Raw genomic sequence first — 26,287 nt, forward strand, 5'->3', positions numbered from 1 at the left:
GAATACAGGTGTACAGATAAATGTTTCATTGTGAGCAAGTGGACCATGACATCAGACAGAAGAGCTCAGAAGGTTTAGTGATCTCAAACACCGTGAATCTCAGAATTGATAATGGTAGGAATGAGGCCATTGCCTGCTCTAGAACATGTAACCAGGACACCACACTGAGAAGACCAGGACTATTAGTCACGTAGGAAAAACACCTGGAATCCTTCCCCATGCAAATAGAGCATCACTAGCTTCTCAAACTGATCCAGTGGATCCAAGCATCTTCCCTTGGAACCCACTCTACTCCTCCAAAAGTATAATTCCTATTCACATTTAGTAAAGTACAGAAGCTATGTTACCTAGAGTAATCTGAGACTGTCTGATTTACTGAGCTGTAACTCTTGGGAAAGAGCTTTCTCTCCAGAAGCTGTCATCAGAAGCTTTCATCTGGACCTTGGCGCAGCCTCCTGCCATCAGCAAAGCCTACTGCTGCTAATGCCACCCTGGCACTGGCACTGGCACTGGCACTGCCACAGTAGCAGAGGAGACCCAGGACCCTGGATAGCATTCCTGTATTGTCCTCCTAAACCTCCCTGCTTTCCTTGTAAGAGCTATTAACACTCTGCCCATTTCCTGCCAGACCAGAGACCCTGGGAAGCAACTCAACCCATTTTCACCAAGGGCCACATCTACTTTGAGTTTGAGTCTATACTCAGAAGTGTACATAGATAATGTAGTGCTGTAGTAATGATTTCGATTTCTGCCATGCTTTTTCCCACAGTAAGAGCATCATTATATCCTCTCACCTAGTTCCTCTCTTGGGCGATAAAATAAGAGGATCAGGAATTCTGGCTATTTGGGTTACATAGAGTCTGACTCAAGGGAAAAAAGGGCTGAGGATAGAGTTAAGTGGTAGAGCACTTGCTTAGGGCACACATGACACTGGATTCAATACTTAGATTATGCCCAACACCCTGAACCCCAGTACCCATCCATTTGGGTGTGAGGAGGCCTCTCCTAGTGTTTTTGTATGATTGGTGACTGGGAGCATATTTTCCTGTGCTTATTGGCCATCCATACATCAAACCTGTCAGATTACTTTTTCAGTGATGATAAAATTAGTTTTAAGTAGCCTATATCTTTATCTCTTATTGAATATAATTTCACTTACTTTCTTCCGTTTTGTAAGTTGCCTTTTCAATGCTGTGTGATTTGATGCAGTTTTAACTTAAATATTTAATTTCTTAATGTCTATGACTGTTGTGGATTGGTTGTAATGCTATTTGTGTTCATTTGGCTCCCAAAAGCACATGGGAACCACATGTCTGCCTGTAAGACTCTGAGGGTCCTCACTCCCAGTTGGCTCTGATTGGTAATAAAGTTGCTGGTGGCCAATGGCTAGGCCAGGAGACAGAGGCGGGCCTTGGGGATCACCATTGCCTGGGAAAGAGAAGGTCCTAGCCTGAGAAATGTAGGACAGGAAGACAAAGACACAGAGACACTGACAACATGTAAGAGTTGGAGATCATGGTGCATGAGGGCTGCAGGCTTGGGTCTGTGGCTGCCAGTATTGAATATAGGCTTTAGTAAGAAATAATTAAAGCATATGGGAGGGAAGACTGTTTTAGTTGCGGGGATATTTGGATGAGTCCAGACATTTCGATGTTTAAAATATATTGAATAGAAGGCTCTGAGTGTGTGTGTGTGTGAGTCTGTGTGTATGTGTGTGTCTGTGTGTATGTGTGTTTCATTCACGAATCCAGAGCATTTTGGCGGGCGGTGAGGATTGTGATTGTGTGCTGCTTCCACCGTGGCAGCATTTGAGTGCTGATAGTTATTAATTCAACATATGAATACTTGACTACGTTTGTATGTTTACAGCATGCATGTAGAGGCCAGAAATTGTTGCATATCCTGAAACTGGAGTTACAGATGGTTCCAAGTTGCCTTGTGTGCGCTGGATACTAAACCTTAGTCCTGTGCAAGAGAAGCAAGTGTTCTCAAGTGCTGAACCATCTCTTCAGCTCCAGTTTTTACTTTTTCTCCCCAAAAGTTTAATTAAGAGTTTTAGTTGGCACACAAAATCATGGGATTTATTCTTCTCATGGACCCCCTTCTGCTTTCACAGTACTACGTCTGAGTATTTTCTAGTTTATCTACTTTGTTGTGAGAATATGTTCATATCATATCCAAGAAATCATTAGCAAATCCACTGTCAAAATATTTACCTATTTTCTTTTTCTTGAGTTCAGTAGTTTTGGTCTTATGTTTAAGTCCATTTTAAAATCTATTATGAATTAATATTTATATATAGTGTAAGCTAATGGTCCATCTTCTTTTGCATGTGATATCCCAGTTTCACTAACTCTCTTCATTTAAAAGACTGTCCCATTGATTTCTTACGGAGAAACCCCTTTAAATACAAATGTCCCTGGATTGCACTATACCTTAAGGTCCTCAGTTGTAAGTAACTGCCTAAGTAGGAAACTGATGGCTAAGGTAAGGGGGAAAGCTACTGAGAAGAGAGATATGTGTGGGCCCAAACCCAGCTTATCTTGCCTTGTCTAAGAGTGACCCCAGGTTGCTTTCTCTACATTTGTGGCACATTATGTGTTATGTCATACAACTAAAATGGGCACAATAGTGAACTCAATGTACATTTGTTTTAGTTAACAAATATTTCTTGTAACTATTAAGTGAGGGTAAGGTAGCACTTTGTATCTGTATATGACCACAGCAATGAGACTAAATAAGGTCACTCAAAGGCAGTTGCACTTAATTGTTTGGGTTATTGGTTTGTTTGAGATAGGACCTAACTACATAGCTATCTAGCCTCTGTTGGCTTGGACTCAGAATCCTCTTGCCTTAGCTTCTTCCTGTGTCCTGGGATTACAGGTGTGACTTACTGTACCTGGCTTGTTCTTCCTATGTCTCCTCCCCACCACACTGCCATTACCACTCCTAGGTAGCCCAAACCAGCCATAACTGTTCAGCCTCAGTCTTCTGAGTGTTGAAATTACAGGGGTATGGGGGGCAAGCAAGCTTCAGTTTCTTTCATTAATACTTCATATCTTTAGGAGTTACAAATGCCATTAGCTGTATTTGGGAGAATTTTGTCAGGGTGTGATAAATGAGCTCTTTATTATATATTGTATAAGTAATTTTCTTAGTAAATATGTGAAATGCCACTTTTGCAAAACCTGATTGTTTCTAATGATGATAGTTCCTTTGACAAATATTAAAATTAAGAATCAAATGTGGTAGTGTATGCCAAGACCCAGTATGAGTCAGTAGGATAACTTTGAGTTCTAGGCCATCCTTGGCTATAGAGACCCTATGTCAGAAAAACCAAAAAATAAGCAAAATTAAGTAAAGCTTACCAATGCCCACATAAGCAGATAAAAGGAAGTTTTTTGATGGGGTGTGAGAGGCCTCTTAACATGTACATTGAGGTCCAGAATGAGCTGCTACTGCTGTGCCCATCGAGAATGACACATGTAGATGGCCGCAATAACATTCGCCACTACTAGATGGTGCCACTGCGTCCCACGTGGAAGACCGAGATAGTTTCGCTATTATAAGATGGCGCTGGCCTCCGCCGCATCAGCAGACTTCCTTTCAGGAAGTTAACTGTGTGCGCATGTGCAAGAGTGCCTTTGTGCCAGGTCTTTGCCCACTCCGGGGCGTGCCTAATGAGATCATGGGTAAGCAACCAATCCGGTGTGGATGCGCCATGCTAGGGTGTATATAAGCCGCACCATGGTGGCGCCCCGCCGCCCTCTATTATTAATAAATAATAAGCATTTTGGCTACAGAAGGATTCGTGTGTTCCCACGTATTCTTGCTGGTGAGAGGTCGCGAGGGACATTTGGTGCTGAAACCCGGGACGCCACGCCATCGCCAGGAGACAAGAGGGGGTCTTCCATCTGCGGAAGAAATCCAGAACTGTAGTGTTTAAAAGGTAGGCCCTGAGAGACATGCGTCTTGATTTGTTCCACTTCACTCCCCTGCTAGATGCGGCGGAAGTTTTTATTATCGTTTTGGCAGCCCTCGTGCTTTCTCTATTGGCTTTTGAATTTCTAGCTACTGCCAGACAGCGTCAGAGGTCGAATGGGAGCCGCCCAGCTGTAATAGCAAATCAGAGAGCACTGGGGGAGGTGCAAGGCGGCATGTCAGAAACAGGGTGGGGTAAAAAATTAAAGAGCTCAAGGAAAAAAGATAATAAGCAGACAGTCCCCTCTAAAGACTTCAAATCTGCGAGGCGAGAGATTGGGGAAAAAACGCCCTGGAAAAAAAAAGGTAGGAGATAAAAGGAACACAGTATTTTGGGAGAAAAATTTTGTCTTTGTGCTTGTAAAAGGTGTGATTAGGCTCTGGAAGCTTCACAGAGTCATACTGATCAGACTTGATAGAGGTAGACCGCCTGAAAATTTATTCAGGAGAATCAAACAAAAGGACATCTCAATGCCCATGCACAGCCTGATGGAGTTAATGTAATTGGGATGTGAGTAAAAATATTCAGGACTGTGTTTCACTTCCATACCATTTGTGAATGTCAGCCGTGCTGCTCAGATATCCCGTAATATATCTCAGTATCTTACAGGAATTTGGTTTCAACACGTTGATGGACTAGTCCAGGAATTGAGACAATCCATCGTCCATATCAACTCCACTCGAGTGGATAGTCACTGTGGAAGTGGTGGGAAAGGGACAATCCTACCTCTCTGCTGACACCATCTGGTTTTTTCCCTCTTTGTCTATTGTCTGTCCTTGGTGCACCAAGCTATCCCTGTATGTCAGTTTATGTCTGTGGTTTTTGTTTCTTGTTGCTTAAATGTTTTATATTTCATGTTCAAAAGAAAAAATGGTAAAAACTTTATCTGCCGGTCGTTCACATCTTGATTTGGTTTTAACTCGTTTCAAAAAGGAACAAATGAATAAAAAGCAGTTTCAATCAGGCCTTTAGAGCCCTGTACCTGTAGCCAGGAGTCTAGGTCAGCTGGAGAAGCTGCCCAGGGGCTAAGCGTCTGCACGAGCTGATCTTATAGGCACCAGCAGCTCCTCAGCTTCTTTGGTACAAGAGCTGATAGCTGTTTCTCTTAGAAAAATCCCTGACTTATTATTTGACTCAACAGGTGACAAGGTGCTTCTCTTAAAATCATAGCTAAAAAGGTAAAAATGGTGCTTGGTCTAAATATTAAAGATATGCATAGCCACTTCAATTTTGTTTCTGATTGGTTTTAAATGTATAAATATGCTCTACATGCCTTGGTCATGGATTGTTGGTTTTCAAGTTATTGGATATGGTGAAAAAGGTATAATATTGGTAACAGAAAGTTGACATAAAGCTGGTAATTTGGATGGAGTCATTCTAGACAACATGTGGCATGAGCCAACCTAGGGAAACAGGTCTAAGTTGAGATAATAATTTTATGGAACTCTTATTCTAGAAACCAGGCTTCTAAAAGAATTTAGGACAGTGTCTCTTTGTTGAGGTACTGGAGACTACACCATCGTGCGTTCATATGTAGGAATTGGCAGTCAAACTTTGTAGCATGAAGGATAGACTGGAGACTGGATTTTGGAGACTAGATCGTTTGTTGGAGGTTGAGTTTTGCTTTCCAAAGTTGTGGTTTGTCCTGAAGCTATCTGTATTTTGGTGCTAATTCCACTGACCCAAGAACAGCTGCCTAGTCAGTACTCAGAACTCAGGTGACTTTCCAAAATTGTGGCTGTGCTCTGGTGTTACAAGGAGAGCTGAAAGATTGTGAATAAGGATTGCCAGTGTTACACTGACTAACTCAAACTTATTTGTAATTAAGAAAAATCAAACAGGTAGAGATTGTTACAGGATTTACAAAGGATTGATGAGGTTTTGAAACTTGTGAGAGCTCTACAGCCAGTTTGTTTACTCCAACTGACATTTCAAGATAGATTTAGAGGATTGATTTTGAGTTTTCATTTCGTGAGCTTGCTTATAATTTTAGAGAGCCCATAAAGTGATATTATTAGGAATGGCTAACATCCTTATATTATGTAATTTTGTTGCTTCTTCAATGTAAAAAGTTAGAACTTTAAATCTTTCACTGTATATGGAAATTTTTACTACAAACTTCTGCTCTCAAAATGAGCTGTAATATTTGGGGAGTAGCTGTTGCACTACTCCAGAAAAGAATATTTGAAACTAATTCAAAACTTCTAAGGATATGTTGATTGCCAAAGTACTTCACCTTACCAGAGGACTTAAGCCTTTGTTATCCTCATTGGAGATAAAGCTTCAGTTGTGTTAATACAGAATTATAGGCTAGAGTCATGGAAGTATTTTAAAAAGAAACCTGGTGAAACATACCTTATTCCAAACAGCAATCAAATTGGTTATTACAAAATACTGATATTTGGCCTATTACATATACAAATTTTTCAGGCAAAATTGATAATTTTACTCTTTACATGCTTTTGTACTTCCTGTATATGTGTGCATACACCCCATAGGAAATGTGCTTAGTGTATTTATAGGTGGTTCATCTAATGAAAAGGCTACATATATGATTGGATCACTTGTTTATTCTCTTGAGTTTCTGTTGCTTCAACACAGATTATTAAAATCCGTGGTTTAGCCACCGTTTTTAAATCAAGCTTTCAATTCACATACTGATAGCCAATGTGTGGCTTGTGGTTTACAATTGATTTCAATTACTTAATGCTTTATTAGAGACAGGTTTTCTACTTAAAACCAATGAGTGATTTCAGTGTGAATTGTCTGACAACTCACTGTCCTTTCAGTGCTCTGGCTCAGACAACTAAACAAAACCATAGACCCAGCTCTTTGAAAATGGTAATGGAGTTAATATGAAAAGAGGAAGACTCCATCTGCTTACTTTCAATTCCCAGCCTCACCCTGCCAGCTCAGGGATTTCTAGTAAGACTGAAATTGGACAATATTTACAGAATTTGGCATTTCTAATTAATGCTTATGTTTAGGTAAATAAAGCTGGTGAGGGGCTGGAGAGATGGCTTAGTGGTTAAGAACACTAAGTACTGTTCCTTTATAGGACATTTAAGAACTCAAACCGGATTGCCTGGACCATTTAGCAAGGGAGGACAATGATACCAGGCAGATTATAGGCCTTACATAGGAACAATTAGTCAAAAAAATCTCATTCTTTATATATCCAAAACAATAATGCTAGAGACAATAATTTGGTATACAAGTCAATTTATAAATACAAGTGCTCAGTGTCCTCAATTTAATCCTCGAGGACTTACCTTAATAAATAATACCTTTACTATATCTTAATAAATAAAAAGGGGGAGTTATCCCTGTATGCTAAATAATGCTCCTTTTATTTCAATTTTAAAATTTGGATGCCAAAGTTTATGGCACCCTACAACTAGGCATACTTCTGCCTAGGTGAAATAGAGAGATCCACATATTGACATGATCCTGTCCAGATATTTTATCTGGGGAAGAGGGAATGTTTTTGTTTTTTCTACAGGATGCTACAAGAGTGTGCCAGCTGCCTGAGTGGCTGGTGAGACTTGCTGATCCTGGTTGCATAAAGATTCAGCTCTCCTGGTTCGGGTCCCTGGAGTCATTATTCTGCCCTGAGAGGAAGATGGAAGATTCCCCCTCATCTTTTGTCATCACAGAGATTTTGGCATTGCTGCAGTCAGTGTTACCGCTGCGTGTGTCCAGTCCCATTGTGGCCTGCTCTCTGACCCTCTGTGCACTGCTGCTTGCTGGAGAAGACTGGACTCCAGCTGTTGCTGCCCCCCTCATTCCCCTGGTGACTCTTGCTGCCTTAACTGGTGTTGTCATCTTGCAGTCTGTAGCTTCACTGGAATGCCACCTGCGTAAAGCTGCTGTGGACTGGGGAACTCTGTCCTGGTTATACAGATCTCAGACATGGTTCCATTGCCTGCTGGTTGTTCCAGAAAAGAATGGCTGATCCTGAACTGTCCTGGGAAAGACCTTGTTACTTTCGCTGCTATTGTAGCAGCCATTTACTGCTATAGCCATTGTGTCTACAGTGTCTGGAGTTACCCTCCCCCATTCTATTGTTAGACAAGCACAGTGGGTGAACTTTCTGGAGTAGTTGCTAACAATTGGGAATTCTGAATTTTATTATAGGAGTGGCTTGACTACGGCCCTTGGTGGTAACAGCTGAAGAGAACCAAATGAGGTGCCCACTACTTATCGGGAGTGGCTCTGTTTGGTGCAGCCCTATGCTGTGGATTAGTGTTCATGCTATGGTTGTTTTGCAAACTCAGATCTCAACAGAAACGTGACAAGGTCGCTTTCACTCAAGCACTTGTGGCCATTGAACAAGGGGCCTCCCCTAAAATTTGGTTATCTATCTTCAAAAATTAGTCGGTATCTGAGTTCTCTGCTCTTGCACCCCCTGGATCTGTGGATCCATTGCACTGGGATGAGAGAGACTCAATGATTCTTTGATCAGCCCTTCCACATCGCTGAGGTTTCCTCAGTGCACGCAATAGGGCGATCATGATTTCCCCACTAACTCATTTTCTGGCTGGCCTCCTTTTAGAGTTCGCCCTAGGTCATTTAACAGTTACTGTCACACAGCACTGTGGTATCCAGAGACGGACAACTTTCCTCATGCACAGTACACGGGACCCGGTGGCGAAAGGGTTACCCTTCGATAAGGCTGTGACATAGACAAACGACCTAAGACAGGAGCCACAGCAGATGGACGTAATTGCAGGGACCTAGACCAGCCTAGACAATAATTTATTGATTATTAATAAAATAATATGGGGGGGATGTAGAGGGCCGCAATAACATTCGCCACCACTACATGGCACTGGCTTCCACTGCGCCCCACATAGAAGGCCAAGATAGTTTCGCCATTACAAGATGGCGATGGCCTCTGCCGCGCCAGCCGACTTCCTTTCAGGAAGTTAACTGTGTGCACATGTGCAAGAGTGCCTTCGTGCCAGGTCTTTGCCCACTCTGAGGCGTGCCTAATGAGATCATGGGTAAGCGACCAATCAGGTGTGGATGCGCTGCGCTAGGGTGTATATAAGCCGCGCCATGCTGGTGCCCCGCCGCCCTCTATTATTAATAAATAATAAGCATTTTGGCTACAGAAGGATTCGTGTGTTCCCGCGTATTCTTGCTGGTGAGAGGTCGTGCGGGACAGACACATGCTTTAGTAATCCTGTAAGGCAAGAAGCCTATTGTAAACATTCTAAATCCATGCTGCTCTATCATTCCCCTTCCATTGAAGGGAAGCCAGCTGGCTGACTGTTCTGGTATGTTGAATGGAACAGGGAATAGTTATACTTTATAGTCACTGATTGGCTGACATTTAATATTTTTGCCTTAATATTTCTTTACAGTTTTAGCCTACAGAACCTTTCAGTGGTTGAGGCACTTTGGGCAACTTTCATAGAGTCATATGAAAACAAGAAGTAAGAACTGTGTGGTAGATGAAAGATAGCCTGGTTCCTGGTTGAACTAAGGCTAGAAATCCCGGTGACACTGAAGAGACAGTAGGCATTTCGCCTGATTCCTGGGAAACTAGGCAGATCACAAGCCCACAGCCCTCCATAGATTCATGGCCATCAGTCACAGAAGGGTAATGCTTCAAGTCCCTCCACAGGTAGAGGACATGGCCTGTGGTCTCATAGACTCAAGACAGATCTCCATTTTAATGAGGTCCCAAAGGCCTGGAGGCTTAGCCAATAACCTTTTCTTCCTAGATATTTCACTCTTCAAAAGGTACTTAATCGCAAGTCCACCCTAAGAAGTGGGGTACTGTTTTAATCATTCACTTTTCACCATGTCGATAAATATCGTAAAACCATGGACTGCCTCATTTTATTGGGATGCGCCATGGTAAGCCACAGAGAAGGCCTTAGACTACAGAGCCAGCATCTAATCTCCTGCAGAAGGACTCCCTGCTCTCCCAGCCACAGAAACCACTACAACCAAGCCAAACCAAGCCCCCCCTCACCAAGCCAAAGCCTCTCCTCAAAGGACCAGCTAGAGGCCCCCTTCTTTCCCCTTCAGCCCAGGACTAGATCCAGTTCCATAGGCCCCAACTCCATTCTCAACTCTTCTGTGGCATTCACGGGCACCTGGATGCCTAAGAGCATAAGAACCAGACAGCCCCTGCCTTGTTGCAGGCCCAAGGAACCTCCCCAATCCCTCAGGCAGCTCCAGTGGTCCTGTGCCTCAGACTACATTTCATCCCCCCAGAGCAGTGTCCCTTGACTTCCCATATAACCACTGCTCGATGGGATAAGTGCAGTCATCTCCCGCATCCCGCCTATTGCAGCCTTGCCCTGTGGCAGAGTGGACATGGGACTCACGCAACCCTACACTGAGGAATTTTACACTATTTTTAGCTGACTAGTTTAAATCAGTCTCATCTGTTCAAAACTCTTTTACTTTTAAACCTTGAGGAGACTCTATTCAGAACTTAAATCTAAAACTTAAATAAGAAAAAGACTGCTAAAGACAGGATTAAACAATGGAACCCTCCTTGCTTGACATGTTTACATTCAGTTCTCTTTACTCTGGTCACATCACTACCTAATATCCACATATGGCCCCACATGCGGATTTTCTGATCACTAGTCAGTCACATTTCTTGTTAAAAGGTGAAGAGATCTGAGGCTCACTGCTCTTGAATATACCCTGTATAATAGCTAAGGTGGCAGTCCTTTGACTAAGATCTGAGCTGAGGTCTTTCATTAGTAAATCCTTTCCATTGTGTCTCTCTGTAGCGGTTGGATGGTGCCTTTAAGTAACTTTATGTTTTGTATCGTTTTCAAAGGGATTCTAAGTCTGTTCCAATATGATTTTTGCTCTGCACTGACAGGATAGAATCCTGTGATAAAATCACTAAAGTGTTTTGAGGACATTCCCCAAATGATGGGCATAATGTGTTGTAGATTTATGAGTTCATGTCTAATTTACTTTTAAGCTTAAGTATTTGACATCATCATTGATAGTTTCTCTGTTAATGCTGCAGAATACAGAGAAGTTGTGCGCTGAATAATTTTGTACATTGTATTTTAGACACTGTTTCTCACTGATGCTCACCTGAGATGAGCAAACACCATACAATTAGCTTTGGAAACCCAATCACCTCAAACAAGGTGGTTTTTGCCTACAAGTCTAGCTTTATAATTGATGACTTGTCAATACAGAACCATTGCTTCCTAATGAGTCAGCATAGTAAAGAGGACACATTGTAATTGCAAAAGTTGCTTGGAACAGGAAGAAAAACCTCATTTTTTGAACATCATGTTTTGCCTCATCATGTTATTTGTATCCTAATCCATTGCCCTCTTCCCTTTAGACAAAGATTATTTAAATAAACAGACAAGTCTTGTGGAGTGAGGAACCTCTCTATAGATAAGACCACAGAGACATCGATAAACTATTTCTTTTCTGGTGATCGTTATGGATTAGCAGAAATTTATGCTTTTATACCATGACACCTCATACAGTATAATCCTATGAATGATTTGTAGTAATTTTCCACATACTACATGGTTCTTGTTGCTATCAATGAGGTCCAAATGCTGTTGTTTTTTCCTATACTACTTTTAGGAGAGAATTTGTGATATATGTGTTCAGAGTTTGAGACTGAATTTTCAGAATTTTTTCTATTAAAAACGTTTTATTTTATTTTAATAATATGCATGTGTATGTAGTAGCAGCTTGGTAGTGATGGTGGGTATGCACACATGGGAATGAAGGTGCTGGCATCCAGAGAGTGTGTCTGAGCTCTTGGAGCTGAGTCAGGTGGATGTGAGCTGCTAGATGTGTTTGCTTTGGCCAAACTCTGATCCTCTGAAAGAGTATTATATTCTCTTCTCTACTGAAGCATCTCCTCAGTCCTGGAAAAAACTTTTTCGTTCATTTTCCTTGTTTGTTTTTTGTTTTTGTTTTTTTTTCTTGGAAACAGGTTCTCACTATGTGTTAGTTTTCTGTCTAAGCTCCACTCCCACAGTTACTTGGTAACAGCCAGGTATGCCTGGCACTATAAAAGGGGATTCTTGTCCCCTCCTCATTCTCTTACTCTCTTCCTTTCTTGCTTCTTGTTCTTGCCCTGCCTCCCCTCTTCCCCTTTGTCCCTTCTCTCCCCATTCTCCTTCCCCTTTCCCTCCACATGCTCATGGCCGGTCTTTACTCCTCTCCTCTTCTACTCTTCTCTCATTAAACATTTCCACATGGAACATTGTTGTCCCATTGTGGTTTGTCTGGATGCGAAATGAGATTTCTACCCCAACATTCTGTAGTCCTGGCTGGACTGAAACACTCTTTGCTACCCAAACACATGTACAGTTAATGGCAATTTAATATATTTTCATGATAATATTTGAGTATGTGAAACAAGATTCTTGTTGGTTTCAGTGAAATATGAACGTGTACATATGAATATGCTCTCCATGTTTATGTCACCTCAATCTAGGCTATAGTCATCATAAAGGAGGGAACCTCGATTAAGAAAATGCTTCCCCATAAGATCCGGTTTTATTTTTATTTATCAAGCTTATAGGGTGTTATTTCAGTGATTTATACAGGAGGGCCCAGGCTGTTGTGGGTGTGGCCACCCCTGGCCTGGTGGTCCTGGGCTGTATAACAAAGCAAGCTGAGGAAGCCAGTAAGCAGCACCACTGTTTGACCACTGTACCAGTTCCTGCTTCTAGGTTGCTACCATGTTGGGGTTCCTGTCCCAAGTTCCTTCAGTGATGGATTACCAAGTGGAAGTGTAAGGCAAATACACTCTTTCCTCTGCAACTTGCTTCAGTGTTTCAGCACAGTGATAATAACCCTAACTAGGGCAATGAGTATCAATGCAAGTGTGGAGAAATGTATCACTTGCCTTGTATTTGGCCTTTTAGTAGAAGTTGTCAGGGGTTTAATTTCTGGAAAACTTGGTTTGTTTACTTCTAGTTTGTTCTTATTTCTTTTTTTTAAATTAATTTATTTATCTTATGTATGTAAGTACACTGTCACTCTCTTCAGACACACCAGAAGAGGGCATCAGATCTCATTACAGGGCTGATCTGAGCTACCATGAGGTTGCTGGGAATTGAACTCAGGACCTCTGGAAGAGCAGTCAGGGCTCTTACCCACTGAGACATCTCTCAAGCCTCGGTTCTTTTTGGTAATATACAGATCAGTATTTTTGGAAGATTCTTCAACTCCAGTTCTCATTCCTTTCGTGTGGTGTTTGTCAAAATTATGGCTGTTCTTCAGCCACTCCTCTGGAGTTGACAGATTATTCTCAGAGAGGAAAGAATCCCATTGGGGGAAGTAGCAGGTATTTGTAAATTTTGTTCTCTTCAGATATTTATTTCATTAATTTCCACTACTTAGGAAGTGACATTGCCTTGGGACAACTTTTTATAGAAAACATAGTTTTAGTTTCTTGTGGGGCTTGCTTGGTTTTGCATTTTTCCTTAATTATTGACACCAAACCCACAGCCTCCTCAATGACAGGCAAGTGCTGCACCCCTGATGCATATCCACAGCCTTAGCATCTTTCTCAGTGTCAGAGTTGATACCCTCCTTATTACACCATCTATAAGGATTTTCTCACTGGCTTTTCACAGCAGAAACTTTGGTGGGCATACTGTGCTCTTAAATGAATAATCAAATGAATTGTTATTATTTTTTATTTCTCACTTATTTTTCCTTTATTTATTCATTTTTTAAGAACTGAGACTAGGGTTCTGAAGTTGAGGCTGGTCCTGAGCTCATTATATACATGGGGCTAGCCTTGAACTTCTGATTCTCCTCATTTTACCTCCCAGACACTGAAATTAAAGGTGTAATACACCATACATGGCTTTAAGTTTGAAGATATATTTTATTATTTGTAGAGAAATGGCATGAGGACACTGTTCCCAGCTTGCCAGCTTGCAGGCAACCTAGGGTGTTTGTCATTCTAAGCAAACTGAGACCAAGGAAGCAGACTTTCTCAAGCAGAGAATCCTGGTGCTCTGCCAAGTAAGCTGCAAACCTGAGAAAGAGACCTTCCTGTTGCTTTTCCCATGAGAAAGTAACTTTGTTTATAGTTTAATAGACATCTTGATGGGAAGCATGGTGGTGAGCAGAAGCAGAGAGAGCAGACTGGATATACAACAATCTTTACCTCTCAAAGCTTCCCTCCTGGGACATGCTTCTTCCAGCAAGGCCATACCTCTTAATCCCTTCCAAACAGCACCACCAGCTAGGTGTCTAAATATCAGAGTCTGTGAGGACATTCTCATGCATATGACTACATGTTGTTACATTTAATGACTGCCACATACACATTAGCAGAATGTTCAAGTCTGTTAAAAGTATGTGTATAGATTCAGAGTTTCTTTGAACCAGTCATTATGCAATAGGAATTTCTTTGGCTCTTAAGGGATGAAGACTAACGAATAATCCTCTTAAGGAGAATTTATGACATACATCTGGCAATTCTGGGCTTGATAAGGAACACACCATGGAATACCCTGGTACCCGCCTAGAGCAAATTTAAGAGCAAAGTCCACAGAAATAGTAATTTATTCTCAGGGCCTTTTACATATGCCCCTAAAACTTTTAATTGTCTTTCTCACTTCTAGGACTTAGCTGACAACGTCCGTGTGTCTTTAGCCATTTTTCACGTATATAATATGTCGTTAATACAAATGTCAGAAAGAGAAACCAAATCAAAAGGCATTTCAAAAAGTAGGAGTCATGTGTGTGGATAAAATATGTTTTAAGTGTTAAAGATTCTTATAAATCTTACCAAAGCTAGTTTGACTTTGATAGTGAAGGCTTCATATAATAGTCTTTGATATAATCTTAGAGAATTACAGAAAGAATGTAAATGTTGCATTAATTTGTGAAAGTTAATGCAGTGGTGGCCTAACTTGTACCTAGAAAAATTTAACTTTGTGCCTCTTTTGATCCAACAATGACTTAACTAGCTGACTAGTTAGTCCCTAAGCTGGGAGCTTGAGACATGCCAGGATCTGGTAACCTTGGTGTTGTATAGTACGGTTAAGTGTTGCATTAAGAATGCCAATGTTGGGGCTGGGGATTTAGCTCAGTGATAGAGTGCTTACCTAGGAAGCGCAAGGCCCTGGGTTCGGTCCCCAGCTCCGAAAGAAAGAACCAAAAAAAAAAAAAAAGAATGCCAGTGTTTTCTGTCCTCTGACCTTGTCTTCCCTTCTCTGCCCTCATGGCTCTGCTCTTGCCCGCCTGCTTCTACACAGTCTCCAGGCCCTCACCGCCTCCACACCTTCTTACCCCTGATTTCTTGCATGTAATCATTTCTCAAGAGCACATCTTGGCATGGGTCTGCACCAAGTAATACTCCTTTATGTATTTTGTATCAACCTCATGTATTAAATTTGTTATCACACTAAGAAGTCCCTTATGTAGATCTTTTAATGAATTTCTTGGGGGTGAATTTTGTTTAGCAGATGTGTTATACTATGTGTGTTTTCTTGAGTGGCTTCTATGATACAGTTTAAGAGTCATTTTAGGTCAGATGACAAAGGGAATATTTTAGTAGACTGTTTAACTAATTAATGGTAACAAGTAAGTGACAGTTTGATTTATTGTTGTTTGATGCAAAGTGGATGTTAAGTGTTATTCAGGAGGGCATAGATTCCCCATTGACCCGGATTACAAGTAGAAAGTTGGAAAGTGTTTAAATATGAGACTAAAAGTGTAGGGAGGATGTTCTCTGGACAGACTGCAATGATAAAGCAACCTGAAAAGAACACATTTTGATAAGGCTTACTTGGGATTATACTTTTGTCTTTCGTTAATTGGACATTTGAGTTTTCAAATTTCCCATTTCCCTTGATAAAATATCAATGAAGAGTACGTTATGGTATAAAACTGACTTTTTTTTTTCTCTCCGTACAGAATCTCCGCCTACCATGAGGCGGTGTTGTTGGAGGATGAAATCTGAAAATCATGGCTGGGAAAAAGGCTGTGTTTTAATGAATAAAGATATTTACATATCTAGATAATTTTTGTTAATTTTAGTTCATAATATGGCTTCAGGTAGAATATATTTTCACTGCTCAAAAATTCTAACCTTTAAAGTTAATTTTACTCTCAAAAATTTTGTTCTGAGGAAGTAGATATTCTTGCACAGAACAATTCAATATATTTTTGTTTAGCTCAGCATTGCTAGTAATACTGCGAATTAGGAAAAACATATAAGTATCTAGTACATAGTGTTATTAGTTAATCATCTGTATATAGCAAAACATTTTCTCTTCATGTTTCTAATTTTTGAAAAATACAAAGAACATATAAAATTTACTAATCAGTAAAAGTAAGTTGTTTGCAGTTTGGACAAAGTATACCACTTGTTGTCACCTATAGCTTGGTTGTCGCCTATAGCTTGACTTTAAAGGCAAACTAATCTTTACTATATTAATCCTGCCAATCCATGAGTTTGGGAGATCTTTCCATCTTCTTAGATCTTCTTCAATTTCTTTCTTCAGAGGCTTGAAGTTCTTATCATACAGGTCTTTCTCTTGCTTGGTTAAAGTCACACCGAGGTATTTTATATTATTTGGGACTACTATGAAGGGTGTTATTTCCCTAATTTCTATCTCTGCTTCTTTCTCTTTTGTGTAGAGGAAGGCTACTGATTTGTTTGAGTTAATTTTATACCCAGCCACTTTGCTGAAGGTGTTTATCAGGTTTAGTAGTTCTCTGGTGAACTTTTGGGATCACTGAAGTATTCAATCATATTGTCTGCAAATCATGATATTTTGAATTCTTCCTTTCCAATCTGTATCCCTTTGATCTCCTTTTGTTGTCCGATTGCTCTGGCTAGAACTTCAAGAACTATATTGAATGAGTAGGGAGAGAGTGGGCAGCCTTGTCTAGTCCCCGATTTTAGTGGGATTGCTTCAGGTTTCTCTCCATTTAGTTTAATACTAGCTACGGGTTTGCTGTATATGGTTTTTACTATCTTTAGGTATGGGCCTTGAATTCCTGTTCTTTCCAAGAACTTTATCACGAAGGGGTGTTGTATTTTGTCAAATGCTTTCTCAGCCTCTAATGAAATGATCATGTGGTTTTTATCTTTCAGTTTGTTTATATAGTGGATGATGTTGATGGTTTTCAGTGTGTTAAACCATCCCTGGAATGAAGCCTACTTGATCATGATGGGTGATTGTTTTGATATGCTCCTGGTTTCGATTTGCAAGAATTTTATTGAGTATTTTGTGTTGATATTCATAAGGGAAATTGGGCTGAAGTTCTCTTTCTTTGTTGGGTCTTTGTATGGTTTACGAATAAGAGTAATTGTGGCTTCATAGAAGGAATTCGGTAGTGCTCCACCTGTTTCAATTTCATTGAATAGTTTGGATAGTATTGGTATGAGGTCTTCTATGAAGGTCTGATAGAATTCTGCACTGAACCAAACTGGACCTGGGCTCTTTTTGGTTGGAAGACTTTTAATGACTGCTTCAGTTTCAATGCAATCCCCATCAAAATTCCAAGCCAATTCTTCATAGAGTTAGACAGAACAACTTGAAAATTCATCCGGAATAGCAAAAAAGCCCAGGGTAGCTAAAACTATACTCAACAATAAAAAGATTTGTGGGAAAATCACTATCCCTGAACTCAAGCAGTATTACAGAGCAATACTGATAAAAAACTGTATGGTATTGGTATAGAGACAGACAGATAGACCAGTGGAATAGAATTGAAGACCCAGAAATGAACCCACACACCTATGGTCGCTTAATTTTTGACAAAGGAGCCAAGGAAAAAAGATAGCATTTTCAGAAAATGGTGCTGGTTCAAATGGAGGTAAGCATGTAGAAGAATGCACATCTATCCATTCTTATCACCCTGTACAAAGCTTAAGTCCAAGTGGATCAAGGACCTCCACATCAAACCAGATACCCTCAAACTTATAGAAGAATAAGTGGGGGAAAACCTCGAACACATGGGCACTGGAGAAAATTTCCTGAACAAAACACCAATAGCTTATGCTCTAAGATCAAGAATCGACAAATGGGATCTCATAAATCTGCAAAGCTTATATAAGGCAAAGGACACAGTTGTAAGGACAAAATGGCAACCAACAGATTGGGAAAAGATCTTTATTAATCCTACAACCAATAGAGGGCTCATATCCAAAATATACAAAGAACTCATGAAATTAGACGACAGGGAGACAAATAACCATATTAAAAAATAGGGCTCAGAGCCAAACAAAGAATTCACAACTGAGGAATGCCGAATGACTGAGAAACACCTAAAGAAATGTTCAACATCTTTAGTCACAAGCGAAATGCAAATCAAAACAACCCTGAGATTCTACCTCACACCAGTGACTGCCTAAGATCAAAAACTCAGGTGACAGCAGATGCTGGCGAGAATGTGGAGAAAGAGAAACACTCCTCCTTTGTCGGTGGGATTGCAGACTGGTACAACCATTCTGGAAATCAGTCTGGAGGTTCCTCAGAAAATTAGACTTGAACTACCTCTGGACCCAGCTATACCTCTTTCGGGCCGATACCCAAAACATACCCTAACATATAACAAAGACACATGCTCCACTCTGTTTCAAGCAGCCTTATTTATAATAGCCAGAAGCTGGAAAGAACCCAGATGCCCTTCAACAGAGGAATGGATACAAAAAAAGTGGTACATCTACACAATGGAATACTACTCAGCTATCAAAAACAATGACTTTATGAAATTCATAGGCAAATGGATGGAACTGGAAACTACCATCCTGAGTGAGGTAACCCAATCACAGAAAAACACACATGGTATGCACTCATTGATAAGTGGATATTAACCCAAATGTTCGAATTACCCTAGATGCACAGAACACATGAAACCCAAGGAGGATGACCAAAATACGAATGCATCACTCCTTCTTAAAAGGGGAATAAGAATACCCTTGGGAGGGGATAGGGAGGCAAAGTTTAGAACAGAGGCAGAAGGAACACCCATTCAGAGCCTGCCCCACATAAATGAAGCAAAGAAGTGCAGGCCGCCAGGAACCGGATGTAGATCTCTGCTGAGAGACACACCCAGAATACAGCAAATAGGTGAATGCCAGCGGCAAACCACTGAACTGAGAATGGATCCCCATTGAAGGAATCTTAGAAAAGACTTAATAAGCTTGAAGGGGACTGAAGTCATGAGCCACGTAGTCACGAGCCAGGGTTTCCCACTGTGCTTCCCAGATATTTTCTACCTGGAGAACTTGGGTATATAAGAGGTGAATAAAGCTACAGGAGACTCTCACTCTTCTTTCTCTCTCTCTCTCTCTCTCTCTCTCTCTCTCTCTCTCTCTCTCTCTCTCCTTTCTTCTCTTCCTCTCCTGACTTGACACGATAGATACAAAAAAAAAAAAAAGCTTGAAGGGGGTTGAGATCCCATATGAACAACAATGCCAACCAACCAGAGCTTCCAGGGACTAAGCCAGTACCCAAAGAGTGTACATGGACTGACCCTGTGCTCCAACTGCATAGGTAGCAATGAATAATGTAGTAAGAGCACCAGTGGAAGGGGAAGCCCTTGGTCCTGCCAAGGCTGAATCCCCATTGAATGTGATAGTTGGGGGGAGGGTTGTAATGGGGGGGAGGATGGGGAGGGGAACACCCATATAGAAGGTGAGGGGGAGGGTTTAGGTGGATTTTGTCCTGGAAACCAGGAAAGGGAATAACAATTGAAATGTAAATAAGAAATACCCAAATTAATAAAGATGGAGAAAAAAGCAAACTAATCAAAACAGTGTGAAAAACATGAAATTGTATTTGTAAGTGTGTTGGGATTTTAAAGTTATTTTTGTGGCAGGGAGCTGTACCTGCTGTTTATTGGAATGTCTTTACTTGGTTGTAGGATGAGCACCTGGCTGCCTTGTTCAAGAAGCTGGAGGAACCGTTTGTTCTGTTAAGCAGGAGAATGGGACACTGCAATATTTAGAGGAATTGATATCTATATTAATGGTTAGAGATGTTGAGTGCTTTTTACTGGTTTTGTGCCCAATTTTATCATGAACTTTTTAAGATTAAGAAAAAATTGTTTTAATCTTCAGTTACTTATAGCCTGACTTATTTACTTTTCTGTTGCTATAATGAAATACCATGACCATGTCAGTTTATGGAAGAGTTTATTTTGGTTGGGCTTCCATGAGACCATCATGGCAGGGCGCTGAGAGATCACATGTTAAACCCCAAATATGAAGCAGAGAGAGTGAACAGGAATTGGGGCTAGTCAATATATACTAGCCTCAGAGCTAGCCCCTAGCAAGGTATAGCCTGTAAAGTCACCACCAGGGTTCAGACATTTGAGCCTATGGGAGATATTCTCATTCAAACCACCACATTTCCCTCCCAGGCTCCAAAGGCCATTGTTATAATACGAAGTATATTTAATCCTACTTCAGAAGTCCCTATGGTCTCCCACAGTCTCGATAAAACCCTGTGAATTCAAAAAGTGAATTAATTTCAACATACAATGGAAAAGATATATATTACTATTTCCTAAAAGGGGGAATGGGGGCATAGTCAGAAAACGCTGGACCAAGCAAGACTGATAATACAGCACGTAAACATAAAGTCCCCTAGGTCAGACTTCCCACCTGTGGGTCATGACATATTTACAGGGGCTCCCTATGACCATCTGTAAACATATATTTACATTATGATTCATGACAGTAGCAAAATTACAGTTATGAAGTAGCAACAAAGATAATTTTATGGTTGGGTTCACCACAACACAAGGAATTGTATTGAAGGGTCGCAGCATTAGGAAGGTTGAGAACCAGGTCTCTAGCTTAATATCTGATATCGGAGGCTTAGATGGCACCATCCCTCCATCTTTCTGCCTGTAAAATATATCTCTTCCAGGCTGGTTCTATCCCATGTAAGCAACTCTCCCTGGCAGAAATCACAGCTTTGGCGCTTCCAACACCTTGGACTCTGTACAAGTATCCCAGGCTTCACTTCATCTCTCAGGGTCTTCATGCAGGAACTCAGGATTAGGGTTGGCCCTGAGGTCCTTTGCGGTGCATGCTTGTGATTTCCTAGAGAAAGATCTGTTTTTTCTTGCTTGAGAAAGGGTACATACATAGCAGAGGACATTTTTGGATTTGTCAAAGAAGGTCAGGAAAGGGCCATAATTGTCAGCCTAGAAAGGGTATCACCAAGTTACCCCTTTGTGTTGGTTGCCTCTTCTACCAGCTCTATCTACTCTTCCTGGGTCTAGTCTCTGGAATGAATGAGTAATTTGTCTTGTGGGTTGGAAATTTTAATTTTTATATAGTTTTAGCTATGAACTCCCTGTCTGTGAAGATTTGAATAGGAATGACCACCATAGGCTCATATGCTTGAATGCTTGTAGTATAAGGAGTGGCACTATTAGGAGGTGGGGCCTTGTTGGAGTATGTGTGGCCATGTTGGAGGAAGTGGGTCACTGGGAAAGTGGGCTGTGAGGCCTTTATATCCAAGCTATGACCAGTGTCGACACAGTCTCCTGCTCCTGCCTTCAGGTGAAGATGTAGAACTCTCTGCTCCTTCTCCAGCACGATGCCTCCCTGAATGCTGCCATGCTTCCCACCATGGCAATAATGGACTAAACTTCTGAGAGTGTAAGCCAGCCCAATGTCAGTTTTCCTTATCAAAGTTGACTCAGTAATGGTGTCTCTTCACAGCAATAAAAGTGTAAGACACCTATTCACCTACTTTTTTTGCCCAGTGAGATTGTTCCATCTGTTTCTGGCCCCCAATTATTTATTTATTTATTTAATTTTATTTTCTTTTTTTTTATACCAAATAATTTCTTTCTGACTTTTCTTTTACCCAATCTAGACTTATTCCTTTCTGATCATTTTAGCACTTGTCTTTCTTTATTGAGTATTACTACCCAAATTTTTCTTAATTTTGAGTCTTCTTGATGGTCATAGTTGTGTATGTTTGCCCCCAATTGACAGCAAGTTGCTGTCAATATGTATGTCAGTGTCATTTTTTTTTAACCTGTGCAGTTGACTGATACATATTTCTCATTTAAGATCTCTTCATATATCACTGTGCTTGATTGCCTGGTTGTCTTCATACTGGTTTAGATGATTTCACCTTGTTTCTCTGGGTCCATGGCTAATTAATTAATTAATTAATTAACATGAGTACACTGTAGCTGTCTTCAGACACATCAGGATAGGGCATCAGATCCCATTACAGATGGTTGTGAGCCACCATGTGGTTGTTGGGAATTGAACTCAGGCCCTCTTATCCACTGAGCTATCACTCCAGCCCAGGTCCATGCCTCTTAAGGTATGTGCAATATTAGCCCTCTTTAGTCCTTACTATAGTTACTTGTTATATAGACATAAGGTAGAGCTCCATTTTCATTACTGTATTAATTGTACTGTTGTGGTCTCTGTGATGACTGAATCTAACTATTTTATTTATTCGTTGAGTTAAAGTTAAGTATTAATCAATCAAAATATTTGCTTAACGAGAGCAGATCATACTGTTTATAATTACAAGTTTTGCTGGTAAAGTGTTACGTCAGAGTGGATCCTGGTACAGCTTTTAGAGTTAGCCTGTAGAAAATGCAAAAATTTTCTTCAACTTACCTTGGCAAATTTAATTTCTTAGACTTTGGTCATATATACTCTGAGAAGCTAAGAATGTTAAAAACAAAATCACTGCTTTTTATATTCACTACTTAAGAAACTCCTCAATTCTCTATGGCACCTTATGTGGCAAAAAGCAAAGGAGGAAAAGAGTGCAGTGGTACAATTTTAATTCTTATATTTGGTCTGAAGTTTCTTTTATCTTTGTTTCCTTCTGGTGTTTGATTTAGGACATTAAGGTCCTTTCAGATTCTTTCACTAGTAGGGAGGGGCTGACTGTACAAAGAACCTTGGCTTTTGTGTTTTGAGCCCTTTAGGTCTTTTACTGTCCTGTATAGCCTTCAGCCTGTGTATTGATCTTACACAGCCTGCAGTGTAAGCAGTTGAGAGAGCTGGTCTTGCTACCTGTGTCCTGTGCCCTGTTTAGAAGTGGAGGGATGTTGGAAATCAAAGTGTGCATGGGAAGGTTGACTTGGGAGAGAGATGCCTAGATCAGCCCATTGTTATCTGTGAGAAAGCTTTGGAAAGATACCTGCTGTGTTTTCAGTTGCTAATTTTCAGTTGTGAAGGCCTCATCTCAGGCAACCTTGACTTCCTGTCCTTTTTTTTCTCTCAGACTCAGGGAACCCCAACTATGTTGTTGCATTGGCGCCACATTGTGTCCCAGCTCAGGGCTGGTGTGCTACCTCTGGTTGCCTAGGTTTGCTTGGGGCTTGGGCAGGGAGCCTCTCAGTTAGCTCTCTGTACACCCTTTAGACTCATGCTTAATGTCCACCCTGAAGCAGCTTTAGAGTGAAGCTCTAGTTGTTAATATTGAGTGGGTTGGGGGTGGATTTCTGTATTGGGTTACTTCAGTTCTAAGCCAGACATGGGTTTGTCAATTTGTTACTAAAATTTCCAACCCTAACAACCCATGTAAAAGACACACAATCCAAATATTTTAATTATAAATTATATGCCTAGATTGGGCATATCTAATACAATACTAACTTATTTCCCAATTCTAAGACTCCTTATTACTTCTGGTTTCTCCCAGCCACATGATTCTGCTGCATAGTGGCTTCCTTCTCTCCTCTTCCTTCTCTCTTTTTCTCCTTCTACCTGCCACCCACTCCTGAGCCTCCAGTCGCACCTTTCCTATCCACTACGCAATCATAGGCTCTAAACTTTTATTGACCTATTAAAGTGGAGAGAAGGTTCACATAGCATCACCTAAGTACATGATGCTCTGCTTGTGGGGGTGGGGTCAACTCTTCTTGAGGAACCAATATGAACAATAATATACAAGCAGCATCAAGCCAAACCACTACAGTTTACTCGTAAGATCTCAGTTTTTAGTACAAAATCCAATAATGTTAGTTGTTTAAATGTGTGTCTTACTATATTTCTTACACAGCTGTTTTCCAAATGTGGGTTGGTCTGGTGAGCTGTACCAGCATAGAGTATTCATAGTTAACAGTGTATTTTCTTGCCACCAATACATGAATTTTTGTTGGATATTCTAAAGAGTCATAATGGTTTTACACAGGAAAGCTAATTGTCAGAGTTTTGTTTTGTTTTAGAGTCAGGGTTTTCTGTATAGCCCTGGCTGTCCTGGAACTCACTTTGTAGACCAGGCTGCCTTCAGACTTACAGAGATGTGCCTGCCCTCTGTCTCTGAATGCTAGGTTTAAGTCCTGTGCCCAGCTTGATATTTTTCTTTGTCATTCTCTCTCTCTCTCTCTCTCTCTCTCTCTCTCTCTCTCTCTCTCTCTCTCTCTCTCTCTCTTTTGCCCCAGTCAATGGATTTTATTTGGTCACAGGGTCACAGGCCAGGTATGGCCCCAGCTTTATTTGAGCTTCTTTGGGGCTCAGGTTGTTGGAGTGGCCGAACTTCTTGTAACAGTTGACTACACTGTGTGCAGGCATGAGTAGCACTTGTGGCAGATCATCTTGTCACAATTGTAATTCTGGACAAGGTGACAAAGAGATGACTCGATGATGCCACTGTGTAGATGCAGCACCAGGTACAAGGTGGACTCTTTCTGGATGTTGTAGTTGGACAGGGTGTGGCCATCCTCCAACTGTTTGCCAGCGAATATCAGCTCTGCTGGTCAGTGGGATGCCTTCCTTGTCTTGGATCATTATTGATAGTGTCACTGGGCTCGATCTCAAGAGTAATGGCCTTGCCCATTAGGGTCTTCATGAAGATCTGCATGTTGGCATCTGCTACTTGGCCACCTTGTTGAAGAGAAAGAGTGGTTTGGGGTTTTTGGGATTTTTTGTTTGTTTGTTTTGTTTTTTCTTTTTAATACTTAGATCATTTTGTTGACTTCTTGGTGTTTGTTGAGGGCTGGTATAATTTGCATTTTAAATATATTTACCTGGATCTTCAGTGCTTGCTCTGTCCTTTATCTTAACAGGCAGGTGTCCTTTGATTTGGGACTGAATAGACTTTTTTAAAACTGTTTCCAGTCTGTGTTCTTCTTTCACTGGCCTTTTATGAGTCAGTTGTTCACAGAATTGGCTGTCACAGTGCACGAGAGATTTGGCCACAGCTTGAGACAAGTAGAAATGGGTGGCAGTTTTAGGACCTGTACTATCATATTTTGGAACACCAGGGGGATTATTAGAAGTAATATTATTATAAAGTAGTGTTATCCTAATAGTTGGGTTACAATAATCCTTATTAACAATCTCTGGTTATTCTAAGTCAGTAATTTTCCTTATGAGATAATATTTACTTTCATCTCCATAAATATAATCGTCATGCGGCAGAACGAGTAACAGCTAATGATGAAATAAAAATTCCCTGTGTATAGAGACTTTGTTTATTTTGTGAACTACTTTTTGAAATATGTCGAATTATAACAGCAGTATTGTTGGTATCAGGAATTGCCTTGAGCAGCGACACCATTTGGTAACTGTTGACCTGGCAACAGCCCTACATTCCCAGTATTCCTTTGGTCCAAATCCCAACTCCACGTGGGAGTAGTTATGTCATATTCCAAATGAAAGGCAGACTTCTTCTGCCCTCATGCTCTCTCTTCTCTTCATTCTTTTCTCTTCTTTCTCTCACCCCTCTCCCTTGTCTTGTTCTCCCATTAAATCTCATCAAGTGGAACTGTGTTAGTTTTGTGTGCTCTATTTGGATGGGTGTGGTGGGTATTTTATTACAACTAGATTTTAATAGCAACACATATAATAATTTAAGAGCTTGGAAATCAGACTGACTGGAAATAAATTCCAATTTGGGCACTCACCAGCTGTTGAACTTATATTACTAATATAAAAGTTGTGGGTGATAGTAATTTTTCCCTATAGTGTTGTGAGAATTAATCTAACTCCTTGTAAACCTCTTGCGTTTTATTACTTATCAACAACATTGGGTATTAGTAGCCATTGTAATTGTTTCATTAAATAAAATTTGTAGAGTTGTGCAGAATGGAGTTTATCAAAGCTAAATAGGTGAAACTACACATAACTAAATTGTATAATCAGATTTATCTTATAAAATTATAATCTTAAAGGAAGAAGGTTAGAATGTAGAATAGGAAATAATGCTGTGCTATTGTTAGAAGTGATTTAACATTCTATCAGAAAACTGAAGAAATGGAAATTCATCTATTAAGGTGGTGTACAGTCCATAATATATTCTATATTATGTTAACATTATTCTTAAATGTGATTTTTTAAAATTGACTAAATATGTTTTTAATGAG

The 26,287-nt window shown here is 40.5% G+C and overlaps 1 pseudogene; it reads right to left on the bottom strand.

Annotated features, from left to right (window-relative positions):
* Positions 1-24,883, bottom strand: part of Uba52-ps25 (ubiquitin A-52 residue ribosomal protein fusion product 1, pseudogene 25) — a 40,360-nt pseudogene extending 15,477 nt beyond the window's left edge.
* Positions 24,884-26,287: the final 1,404 nt, after the last annotated feature.

The sequence above is a fragment of the Rattus norvegicus genome, chromosome 3 (assembly GCF_036323735.1).
Source record: "Rattus norvegicus strain BN/NHsdMcwi chromosome 3, GRCr8, whole genome shotgun sequence".
Lineage (NCBI taxonomy): Eukaryota > Metazoa > Chordata > Mammalia > Rodentia > Muridae > Rattus > Rattus norvegicus.